This window comes from Ceratotherium simum, chromosome 33 (assembly GCF_057802395.1).
Source record: "Ceratotherium simum simum isolate JZ-2026a chromosome 33, ASM5780239v1, whole genome shotgun sequence".
Classification (NCBI taxonomy): domain Eukaryota; kingdom Metazoa; phylum Chordata; class Mammalia; order Perissodactyla; family Rhinocerotidae; genus Ceratotherium; species Ceratotherium simum.
The window spans coordinates 10,227,883-10,239,504 of record NC_141932.1 but is presented as its reverse complement, the minus strand read 5'-3'; the positions used below and the strand labels follow the sequence as shown (position 1 = coordinate 10,239,504).

The 11,622-nt window shown below is 47.1% G+C and overlaps 1 pseudogene; it reads right to left on the bottom strand.

Annotated features, from left to right (window-relative positions):
• Positions 1 to 241: 241 nt before the first annotated feature.
• Positions 242 to 10,612, bottom strand: LOC101407810 (myeloid cell surface antigen CD33-like; annotated as a pseudogene).
• Positions 10,613 to 11,622: the final 1,010 nt, after the last annotated feature.

Here is an 11,622-nt window from a genome sequence, read left to right as displayed (position 1 = left end):
TGGGATAGCCTACTACACACCTGGGCTGTGTGGTACTAATCCTGTGGGACCACTGTCATATATGCAGTTCCTTGTTGCCTGAAATGTCATTATGTGGCTCATGACTGTAATAATAACACCTACATTTTCAAACAAACAGGAAGACGCCGAGCTTAGTTCTGTTCATGCTTAACGGAGCACGACTTTGGGCCACCCCAGGGAGATGTGGCGGGCAGACTGCATGCCAGGATGACCACGTCACTCACTGGGGAAGCTGGTCTGATGGCAGGTGGATGTCATCCATGCTCACTGTTGTCCTGGCTGCTCTCTTCCTGCAGGTCTTCACTCTGATGGGAGACACCAGAATCTTTGACACACGTAACTCTTTTGAGGCTAGAGTGAGTGACTAAGGCAGGTTGAGAGGTGAAGCCAGGAGCTTTCATAACAGGATTTTGTAAAACGGTACTCACATTCCAGGGTGTCTGGAAGCGGGGCTGGGAACATACTCATGCCTGGCTCAGGGCTTACCAGCTGGATTCTCACCACCACCATAACCCTGTCCTGGCTCTGGGCCCTCACAGCACTTCCAAGTACCTCTTCCCCACGTCTTGCTCTACATCAATTCCAGCTCACATGGAGAAGATGAGGCAGAGGCAGAGAGCAAGCAGTGCAGTGACACCAGCTCCCCCGATGGTCCCCTGAATCACTCCTGCCGTGGTACCCAGTTTCCCTGCAGACATGAGAGAATTGGGGTGAACTCCAATCTTGATGAACAGACATGTGTCCCCTCCTCCTCCAGCATGTGGAGAGGATCACCTCTCCTCTCCCATCCAGCACAGGACCTCAACCCTCTCTAGAAGAACATGGTCCATGTGACACCTATCCAGCCCCCACATTCCTTTCCAGGAAACACCATCTCTTCCAGGACCCAGGTTCTTCTCCACCCAGGGTCCCTCAGCAACAGCCCCAATACCTGGCTGCAGCAGGAGCGTGAGGCTCTGTGCCTCGTGTGCATTCCACAGAGAGAGAAAGACAACCCAGAGTCCCATTGGATGCTGAAAGGCCTTGTCCTTCCTTCCTTCCTTCCAGGGATGGTGTCTGAATCTCCTCTCCTCCCCTCCATTGGCCCCATCACTCGGGGTCAAAAGCAGTCTTTCATGCACCATAAGGGGGTGGAATTGGGCAGTTCTCAGATGTGCAAGTCAGACCCAGACAGCTCTCCTGGATCTGCCTGGTCATACCTCCCACTAACACCACACCCAGGGTGAGGAATGTATCTCTGTCCATCACCTGTCAACAGTTTGATGGACACCTCTGAGAAAGCCCCAGTGGGACTCCCTGTCCAATGAAGGGACCTGATGCCATTACCCATGGGAATAGAGCAGTGGGGGGAGCTGGGCTACAGAGAGAGTTCAAGGTGAGGGTGACAGATTAACAGTCAAAAGAGGGCCCAATGATAATTTGGGGGGTAATGGCACTACTCTGTATGATACTATAACAATGGGTATATGTCATTGTACATTTCTCCAAATCCATAGAATGTACAGCACCAAGAGTGAACCTTAATGTCAACTACAGACTTTGGGTGATAATGACACGTCAATGCAGATTCATGGGTTGTAATTAACGTACGCTCTGGTGGGGGATGTTGATAGTGGGGAGGCTGCGCACATGCGGGAAAGTGCAGCTGGTATAGGGGAAATCTGTCTATCTTCCACTCACTTTTGCTGTGAACCTAAAACTTCTTTAAATAACAAAGCCTACTAAAAAATTCCCCCAAGGCCTTCAGTGACTGGAGGAAGATAAAGAGCCCATTTATGATGGGCAGCCGGAGGTTGCATGTTATCCTGATAAGAGGGGATTAGGAGGATACTAAGAGAGGTCGTCTGACAGGGGCTTCTCGTGTCTAACTGCAGCCCCGCCATCCCACCCACACCATCAGAGCTCTGAAAATGCAGCTCTGACTTGACCTGGTAGAGACCCCACACCGTTGTTGGGGACTCCTTCCTACTTGTGCCAACCCCTAAGCAGACACCTTTTTCTGGGTTCTCTGGAGCACCTATGACGAGAAGAGGGTATTTCCCCCTTCAGTGGGAGGGTGAGGTAAGATAAATGTAGGCACCCTCCAATCCCCAGGAGCCACAGAAATGGTGGAGGGACATGGATTGTATACTCCTATGTCCCCTACTCAGTCTGACCCACAGAAAAAAAGAACCAAGCATCCCCAGCCTGGCCCTCCTGTCCCTCACACCCTCAGGGACCCAGGCTTCCTGGCCCAGCACTCACAGGTGATGTTAAGCTGGATGGTCCTTTCCACAGGAACACCAGATATAGGGAACTTCACTTGACAGGTGAGGTTGCTGCCGTAGTCCTGGGGCATGGGGTGACTGTGAGCACCGAGGAGAGGAGGGTCCTGGGGCCCACAGAGGTGAGGTCAGCTGATGGTCAGGGGAAGATGGGGGGTGTGCCCCACTCACAGGTCCAGGGCACAGAGCAGGTCAGGTTCCTGGGGCAGCCAGACTCCAGGGTCCTCAGGATGAGGATGTGGGGTCTGTGGGTCAGGGCTGGTGAGAAGAGGAGGCGACACAGGGATCGGAGGGAGAGTCTGAGGGATAGCCCTGAAAGAAGCCTGCGGCTTTGGTCCAGCTCCTACCACTGATCACTGAATCACTGTACCCCAAACCCCTCCCAGAAGATGGGTCCCATCCCAGCCCTGTGCCAGCACCTCCAGTGCAGGAGGCTCCCCTGTGGAGATTCCTGAAGCCCATTTCCTACCCGTAATATGCACAGAGAGATGTTTAAATTTGTAAGTCCATTTTTACTTCCTCTCTCCACCCGAAAAAAGTATCTTCCATTGTCCTTGCTTCTGGTGTCTCTGATGTCAAGGGAGCAGTTGTAGGTCTGGGGGTCTCCAAGGAGGTAGAATTGGCCCTGAGTCTCCTCCTGCACTTTACGAACTGGATTGTTTGTGGCCACAGGAGCATCCTGATACGGATTGGCCTCTTCCTGGAACAAGTAGCCATGAGCTGGGGCAGCATCACTTCAGTAGTCCCAGGGATGGGAGAAGGTGCAGGGCACAGACACACAGGCCCTCCTGCATAGTCACGGATTCCTGCACTTCCAGTATGTGTCTGTCATACTAAGCGAGGGACCCTGAAGAGAAACAGGGTCAGCCACAGCCCCCGCCCCACTCACCCACCAACAGCGGGGACAGCAGCAGTGGCAGCATCTCTGAGATGGAGAGTTCTGGGAGTTTGTCCTGTGTCTGAAAAGAGAAGGGTAAGGCGAGTGGGTGGGGATGCTGATGGTAGACACACAGGAAGCTAGGGAGGAGCAAGTGGCCTCAGCCCTTCACAGAAGGGGAACTACAGGCCTGATTGTCCACTTCTGCTCAGAGTGAGTGGCACCCCATGGCCCAGACACCCCAAGACCCACCCAGAGGAGAACAGACAAGTCCCTCCACTTTGGGGGCTTCCCTCCAGCACTGGAGCCTGGACCAGGACCTCTGAGAACATCTGAGTCACAGGACACAGTTAGTCTCTAAGGGCCTTCCATCTGGGGTGCTTTTCTGGTCCATGTTGTCTGCACCAGGGAGCTGGTCAGGTCCTGCCTGACCCTTGAGGGTCACAGCCTCTTCTAAGCTTGGATGGTTGGTCCTGCCAGGCGGAGGATTCTTTAGGGTCTGTGTGAGCATCTGGGGCAGAGGGAAGAAGGGGGTCCTAGTTGATGTTAAGTTGCAGCAATTCCCTCATTCATTCGTTCGTTCATTCCCCAAACACTTGGTGAGCATCTCTGTGTTGAAGAGGTTGGAGACAAGAAGGGAGACAACAGACCTGGTCCATGCCTCTGAGATGCTCCCCACCTAGTGGTGTCACTTCCTCCCCAAACACTCAGTACTGTCGGGCTTTAAAGCTGCAGCCATAGATGAATTTGTTGTGTGTCCTGGAAGAATATTTGGTATTTTCTAAAATATGAGTATGAGAATTTTTTTTAACTTACTATATGCTGATTCATGAAGTTTCAATGGCATCTACAAAATAAAAACCATGCAGCATCTTCAGGTAAAACAAAAGGGAGAGCACATGTTCTAGGAGCCAGTGCAGAGGAAACTTCTTTCATTGAATGCTGCCGTTCAGTGTTGTGTGGACTGGAGTGAATTTTTTTAGATCCTCATCATACAGATCAGGATTTCATGTCATAAAAAACATCTTCTCACAATTACATGTGGCTCACATGGCATAATACTTCTGGAAAACATGAGTGGAATTTACAGCTACAATTAAAATTTTAGGTTCAGCTCACATGGTTTTTCATCTCCCTCTGCATCATATGCATCTGGGAAATCCTTGACACCTGTGACATAATAGCATTTGCCACCATTGATTTGTAAAATCTTTCAAATACAGTAATATCTAGATAACTGTTCGTTCGCCCTTACTCAAGGGAGATTTGTACTCTCATTTGATACGTAGGGAATCTACAATAAGTAATATAATACTAATTCTACATTATTAAAAAAGTAAGAATGTGGCACATAATAGAAACCCCAATACAACCTGCTTCACAGCCCGTAAAGTTGTACCATGTTCATGGAATGGAGGGTTCTGTTAGTTCTCATTGTTTTTCTATAATGAACTTTATAAGTTACGGAAAATAAAATGTACCCACTTGAAAGTTACGTGTCATGGATTTTGACAAATGTATACAGCCCAGTTCTGATCTCCAGAATCAAGAGATAGAATGTTTCCACCACCACAAAAGGATAACCCACACCTATTTGCAGCTCACCACTTCTACCCCAGGTGACTTTTGATATTCTCTATCTTGGTGAATTAATTTTGTCTATTGGAGAATTTTCTAGAAATGTGCTCATTTGTGTCTAGATTATCTCACTTAGCGTGCTATTTTTGAAATGGATCCAAGTTGTATGTTTCTGTAGTTTATAATATCTGATTCCTAAATAGTAATGCATTATATGGGGTATACTGTGCCTTTTATTTATTTGCCTGTTTACAGACATTTGAAATGTTTGAGGTTTTGGCGATAAATATTAAGGAATAAGTCTTTCTGTGGACATATCTTCATCCTCGTGAGTACACACAAGGAGTGGAATTGTTCGATCAAAGAGTAACCACACGTTTAACCCTAGTAGAAATTGCCATACTGTTGTCCAGAATAGTTTTAACCTTTACACTCCTGTCTGCAAAGTGCCAGAATTCTAGTGCTTCACACCCTCATTAACACTTGGTATTGTCAGACTTTTAAATTTTAATGATTCTACTGGGAGTGTAGTGGTATCTCATTGTTTTTCACTTTATTTTGAATTAAGATACAGTGAGATTCACTTTTTTATCATATACAATTTTGTGAGGTTTGACAGATGTAAATCGTATGTAACCATAACCACAGTCAAGAGACTGAAGAGTAGTGTTACCCAAGGCATTCCCTCCTGCTGTCCCTGTGTAGACAAATCCTCCCTCCACCCAGAACCCTGAATAATGCTGATCTGTTCTCCATCCCCAGTATTTCGCTGTTTACAGAATGTGTTCAAAGTCTGGCTTTGTTTACCTGGCATAAGGCATTTGAGGGTTCTCCTTGTTATTGGGTGTATGTATCAGTAATTTGTTCTTTTTAATTGCTGGCTGGTTCTCCATTGTTTCCATGTACCCCATTTTGTATGCACTACCAGCTGAAGAACATTTGGGTTGTTACCAGGTTTGGAGTGACTGTGAATAAAGCTACTGTAAAGATACACATGCAGGTTTTGTGGGAACATATGGTTTTATTTCTCTTGGGTAAACATCTAGGAGTCAGATTGCTCAGTCCTATAAGAGTAGGTTTAACTTTACATGAAATTACCAAGCTGTTCTCCAAAGTGGTGTACCTTTGGTGTTCCCACCAGCAGCGTGTGTGAGTTCTGGCTGCTCCACATACTCATCAGCACCTGCTATTACCAGAATTTCTTTTTCTTTTTCTTTTTCTTTCTGTTTAGTTTTTTCATTATTGTAATAGGTGTATATCTCATCCTGGGTTTAACCTGTAATTTCCTAGCGTCAAGTAACGTTGAGCATGTTTCCCTGTGCTTATTTGTATCCATTGTTTTCTTCTTTGGTGAAGTGCCTAATTGATTTAATTAGGCACAAAGATTTTTGATTGCTTTTTAGATTATTAGATAGTATAATATACATAACAAAAACTTTACCATTTTAACATTATTTTTTTTCTGAGGAAAATTTGCCCTGAGCTAACATCTGTTGCCAATCTTCCTTTATTTTTGCTTGAGGAAGATTAGCCTTAAACTAACATTTGTGCCAATCTTCCTCCACTTTGTATGTGGGTCACTGCCACAGCATGGCTTGATGAGTGGTGTAAGTCCATGCCTGGGAACCAAACCTGCAAACCCAGGCCACTAAAGTTGAGCGTGCAGAACTTTCACCACTTGGCCATGGGGCCAGCCCGCCATTTTAACTATTTTTAATTGTTCAGGTCAGTGGCATTAAATAGGTTCACATTGTTGTACAACCATCACCACAATGTATCTCTAGATCTTTTTTCATCTTTCCAAACTGACACTTTGTGCCCATTAAATGAATAACACTCCACTTCCCCTCCCCAAGACCCTAGCCACCACCATTCTATTTTCTGTGTCTATGAATTTACCTACTCCAGATACTTCATTGAAGAGGAATCTACAGTATTTGTCCTTTCTTGACTGGCTTATTTAAGTTAGCCTAATGTCTTCAATCCACCTTACAGCATGTGTCAGAATTTCCTTCCTTTTTAAGGCTGAATAGTATTCTACTGCATGTGTTTTTCACACTTAGTTAATCCATTCCTCTATTGATGGACCCTTGGGTTGCTTCCACCTTTTCACTATGGTGAATAATGTTTCTATGAACATGGTGTACAGATATCTATTCAATTTCCTGCTTTCAATTCTTTCCGTACACACCCAAAAGTGAAATTACTGGATTATATGGTAATTCTGTTTTCAATCTTTTGAGGAACTGTCATACTGTTTTCCACAGAAATGCATCATTTCACAATCTCAAGAGCAAAACACAGGAGTCCCACTGTCTCTGCATTCTCGCCAACTCTTGTTACTTTGGTTTGTTTGTTTGTTTGTTTGTTTTTGTTTTGTGAGGAAGATGAGCCCTGAGCTAACATCCATGCCAATCCTCCTCTTTTTGCTGAGGAAGACTGGCCCTGGGCTAACATCTGTGCCCATCTTCCTCCACTTTATATGGGACGACACCACAGCATGGCTTGACAAGCGGTGCATCGGTGCACTCCCAGAATCTGAACCCGGGCCGCCAGCAGCAGAGCGTGCTCATTTAACCTCTATGCCACGGAGCCGGGCCCTTGTTGTTTTTTTTAAATATCCATCCTAATGCACGTGAAGGGTACCTTACTGTGTAGTTGTAATTTGCATTTCCCTAATTTTAGTAATGTTGACCATGTTTTCATGTGTTTACTGGGCGTTTGTACATCTATGGAGAAATGTCGATTGAAATCCTTGGCCAATGTTTATATAGGGGTGTTTGTTTTGTTGTTGTTCAGTAGCTGGGTTTTTTAATATATATAACACTGGATTCTTTTGTTTGTTTACCTACATTTTGTTTTGAGAGTCCTTGATATAGTCTAGATACAAGTCGTCCATCAGATATATATTTGCAGATATATTCTCCCAGTCTGTAACTTTTAATCTCTTCCTAGCGACTTTTATAGAACAGCAAGCCCCTACTCACCAAGACATGCATCACCCATGAGGTGACCCACTAATGTGTCAGGGTGTGGAACAGCAGAGCAAAGAAGATTAAAAGGTGGAAAGTCTGGAGTCCAGATGGGGGCACTCCAGGGTGCAAAAGGTCACGTGAGAAGTGCAACCACCCAAAGATACCCAGGTCTTAGTCCTTGGGCTCTGTAAATATTCCCTTATAAGGAAGAAGGGTCTTTGCAGATGTGATTAAGGTAAGGATCTTGACCTGACAAGATGATCCTAGACTATCTGCGTTGGTCCCTCAATCTAGTCACAAGTGTCCTTCTGAGAGAGAAGCAGAGGATGATGTTCTACACATAGAGGAGGATGAGCAATGTGACCACAGAGTCAGAGTGATGTGACCACAAGTCAAGGAATACCGGCAGCACAATCATCTGGGAGAAGGAGGAGACGGATTCTCTCCTCAAGCTTCTGAGGAAGTGTGACCTACCAACGACTTGACTTCTGCCCAGATAAACTGATTGTGGATGCTGGAGTTCAGGCCACATTACCCCAAAATGTGGCTACTATTCACTATTGCATAGTGAATATTTGGAGCTGGAGGAATTGGAGAAACAACACGTGTAGGAAGGACTTTCTGATCTTTACTTGAAGCAGGTCATAAACCCTCAGTGAGAGGTGCCCTCCCTGTACCTGGAGGAAAGGAGAATATTATCTCCTGAGATCAAGGGACACTGAGAGGAATCTGAAGGAACAGGTCTTGCTAAGTTTCTCCCAGCTTACTGCACTTAGCTCACACTCTTTGCCCTATCATATCTCTCCACAAATTTCCACTCTTCATCAAATTTAGCCCAAAAATATTCAGATTTATCCACAAATTTGAGTCTTCATTTCTGTATGAAGGCTCCTCTGCTATGTGTTGTATGTCAATTATACTTCAATAAAAAAAAATAAGAAAGAAACATGACCCAGCTCTTTAACTTTTAGGATTCATTCCAAAGAAACAGACACACAGACACACAGACACACACACACACACACACACACACACACACACGAGGAGGGAGACAGGAGATTTTCCATTGCAGTGTTTCTGTTAGTAGAATGAAGTGAATGCCATGGTTTTCCACTAGGAGAAAATGTGTACAGAATGAGAATCCATTCAGGCCATGGAATACTGCACAGTCATAGAGAAGAATGAGGACAGTCTGTACGATTGGTATCAAATGACCCCTACGATCCCTTAGGTGAACAAACCAAGGCTCAGAGCAGCCTATGGACACTGGTGACTTCCTGGGAAGTGACTGGGCACATGAGGACAGACTCTGCTGTGAATTTTGAATTTTTGAGCACATGAATATACTACCCGTACAAAAGTACTTAAATAAACAATTGTTAATGAAAATAAAAAGACAAGACTGGAGGAGTCATCAGGAGACTGATAATAAGGGGCCTCAAGAGGTAGGCTCTGCCATGTGAATGTTGCCCTCTTGTCCTTGTGGAGCCGAGGAGCGTGGAGTTGTCTGATGGGAGTAAGGGGTCAATGAAGACAGATGCTCATAGTGGCCATGGCAGCTCAGGATGGGAGGAACCACTGAATTCACCCACAAGGGGATATCTGGTCACTGGGATGAGTCCAGGATGAGGCAGGGACCAGGCCCTGCTCTGAGCAGAAGAGGCCTTGCCCCCCACAGCCCAAGAGGGGGCTCCTTCCTACCTGTGTTGTTTCCTCAGAAGACAGTTACAGTCAAGTTCTGTGGAGAGTCTGGGACAGAAAGACATGGTAGACCCACATCAGTGGTGATGGCTGGGTGGACATTGGCCCTTGTCTCCAGAACTGCATAAATGGGGGAAGGGTGTAGGTGAGTGTCCTCCGGACCTCTGCTCAGCCTGGTTTCTGGGACCCCACACCAGTGTCCAAGGCCCTGACTCCCACCTCTAATGCCCTCAGGACCCCATCAGGGACCCGGGTGACCTGGCCCAGCACTCACAGGACACGTTGAGGTGGATGGTCTTCGAGGTGGTCACTCCAACCCCATGCAATGTCACGTGACAAGTGAGCCCGGTGCCGAGGTCCTGGGGCTGTGGGGTGAGGGTGAACACTGAAGAGTGGGCTATCATGTGGACCTGGGGGGATATGGATACCCATATCCAGGAGAAGATGGAAGGAGTGTCCCACTCACAGGCCCAGGGCACAGAGCAGGTGAGGTTACTGGGACGGCTGGACTCCAGGGTCCCCGGTATGAGAATGTCTGGCATGTGGGTCAAAACTTGTGAGGAGATGGGGAGACACAGGGATCAGGAGGGAGAGCTCAAGGTGTGGCCCTGAGAAAAGCCTCAGACTTTGGTCCAGCTTCTCTTTCTGAGCCTTGACACACTGTACCCCCAACCACCTCTCAGGATGGAGAGTCCCATCCCAGCCCTGTGCTGTGACCCCCATGTCCTTCCCCTGTTCCCTCTCCTAGAGCCCATTCCTTATCCATCACGCGCATGGAGATCTGGTTAGACGTGTAACTCCATTTTATACTTCCTCTCTGCACCCGAAGAAAGTATGAACTGTCGTCCCTCCTCATGGTATCTCTGATGTCCAGGAGGCAATTGTAAGCCCGGGGCTCCCCGAGGAGGTGGACTAGACCAGGGTCTCATTCTGCGGCTCACTATCTAGGTAGTTTGTGGCCACTGGAGCATCCTCGTCTGCAGTGGATCCTTCCCAAAACCAGTAGCCCTGTGGCCGGGTAGGAGAAGGGGTAGGAGAAGGAGCAGGGCACGAACATGCACAGCTCTTCTTGCACCATCACCAACCGCTGCACTTGCAGCTGAGAATCCTCCCTGGGCTTCCTCTAGCCCTTGGCCCCGTTCCCTCCACCAGAGCAGGGCCAGCAGCAGCAGCATGTCTGGGGTTGGCAGTGCCATGTTCCCTTAGAAAGTGTGTTTCTCAAGGTTCTCTCTCAGGAACTAAAAGTTGCAAGATTCAGAGGAGGCTCTAACAGGAAGCTGAGAGTGAGGGCAGAACAGTGACCCTCCACAGAGGAACTTCACACCCAGACAGTGTCAGGGGCAGGACAGCCCTTGGAGTCAACCATCCACCAGAACATCTGCTCATGGGGACCCTGGGCCAGAGAGGGTTTGAGCCTCACCCAAATTCACACCCCACATAGGGACCCAGCCCATCTCCCGCCTCTCTGTTGATGCCCTTCCGCTCAGGGGTCATTTTTTGGAAAGTGAAAACAGGTACTTTGTGGCCAGACCACCAGAGTCACAGGCTGTAGATATCTGTGGAGGTCTGTCCAGGCCTGGGTTGTAGGGACATGGGAGATGGGTGAGGGTTTGGGGTGTGGAGTGAGGTCAACTGTCCTCCCTCCTTCAGTGTCCACAGGGTAGACAACCCCTCTCTGCTGACGAGCTCACACACCAGCCCTGGATGCTGCCCCAAAAGTCACGGTCCAGTGGGAAGACGGTAAGTGTCTCAGCACCTGGAGGTTCCTGTGACAGGAGCCTTAATTTTGTGAATATGTGTGTTTTGTGTATTTTGAGACTCAATTTTCAGAGGCATACATATTTAGAATTCTATATTTTATGGAGGGTTAAATAAACCTTTGATTTTATGAAGTGCCCACACCTAATGCTCTTTGCCTCAAGGACTCTCTCATCTGATGTTAAGACAGTGACGCCAACTATCCTTCGTTTAGTGCTTCCATGGTATATCTAATGACATCTTGTCATTTCATCCTTTCTCAATCGTTAAGTTTCAGTTATGTTTCTTGTCAATACGGAGAGGCCGTCTTTCATTCATTTATCCTTTCTTTCATTTCTCCAAACACACAGGGATAAGTCCTACTCTCCTCGGAGAAGAGAAAGGGAGATAAGTTAGATAGATTAGGACACTCTCCTTACTGTCCAGTGGGGAGCTGGACGAGGCACCA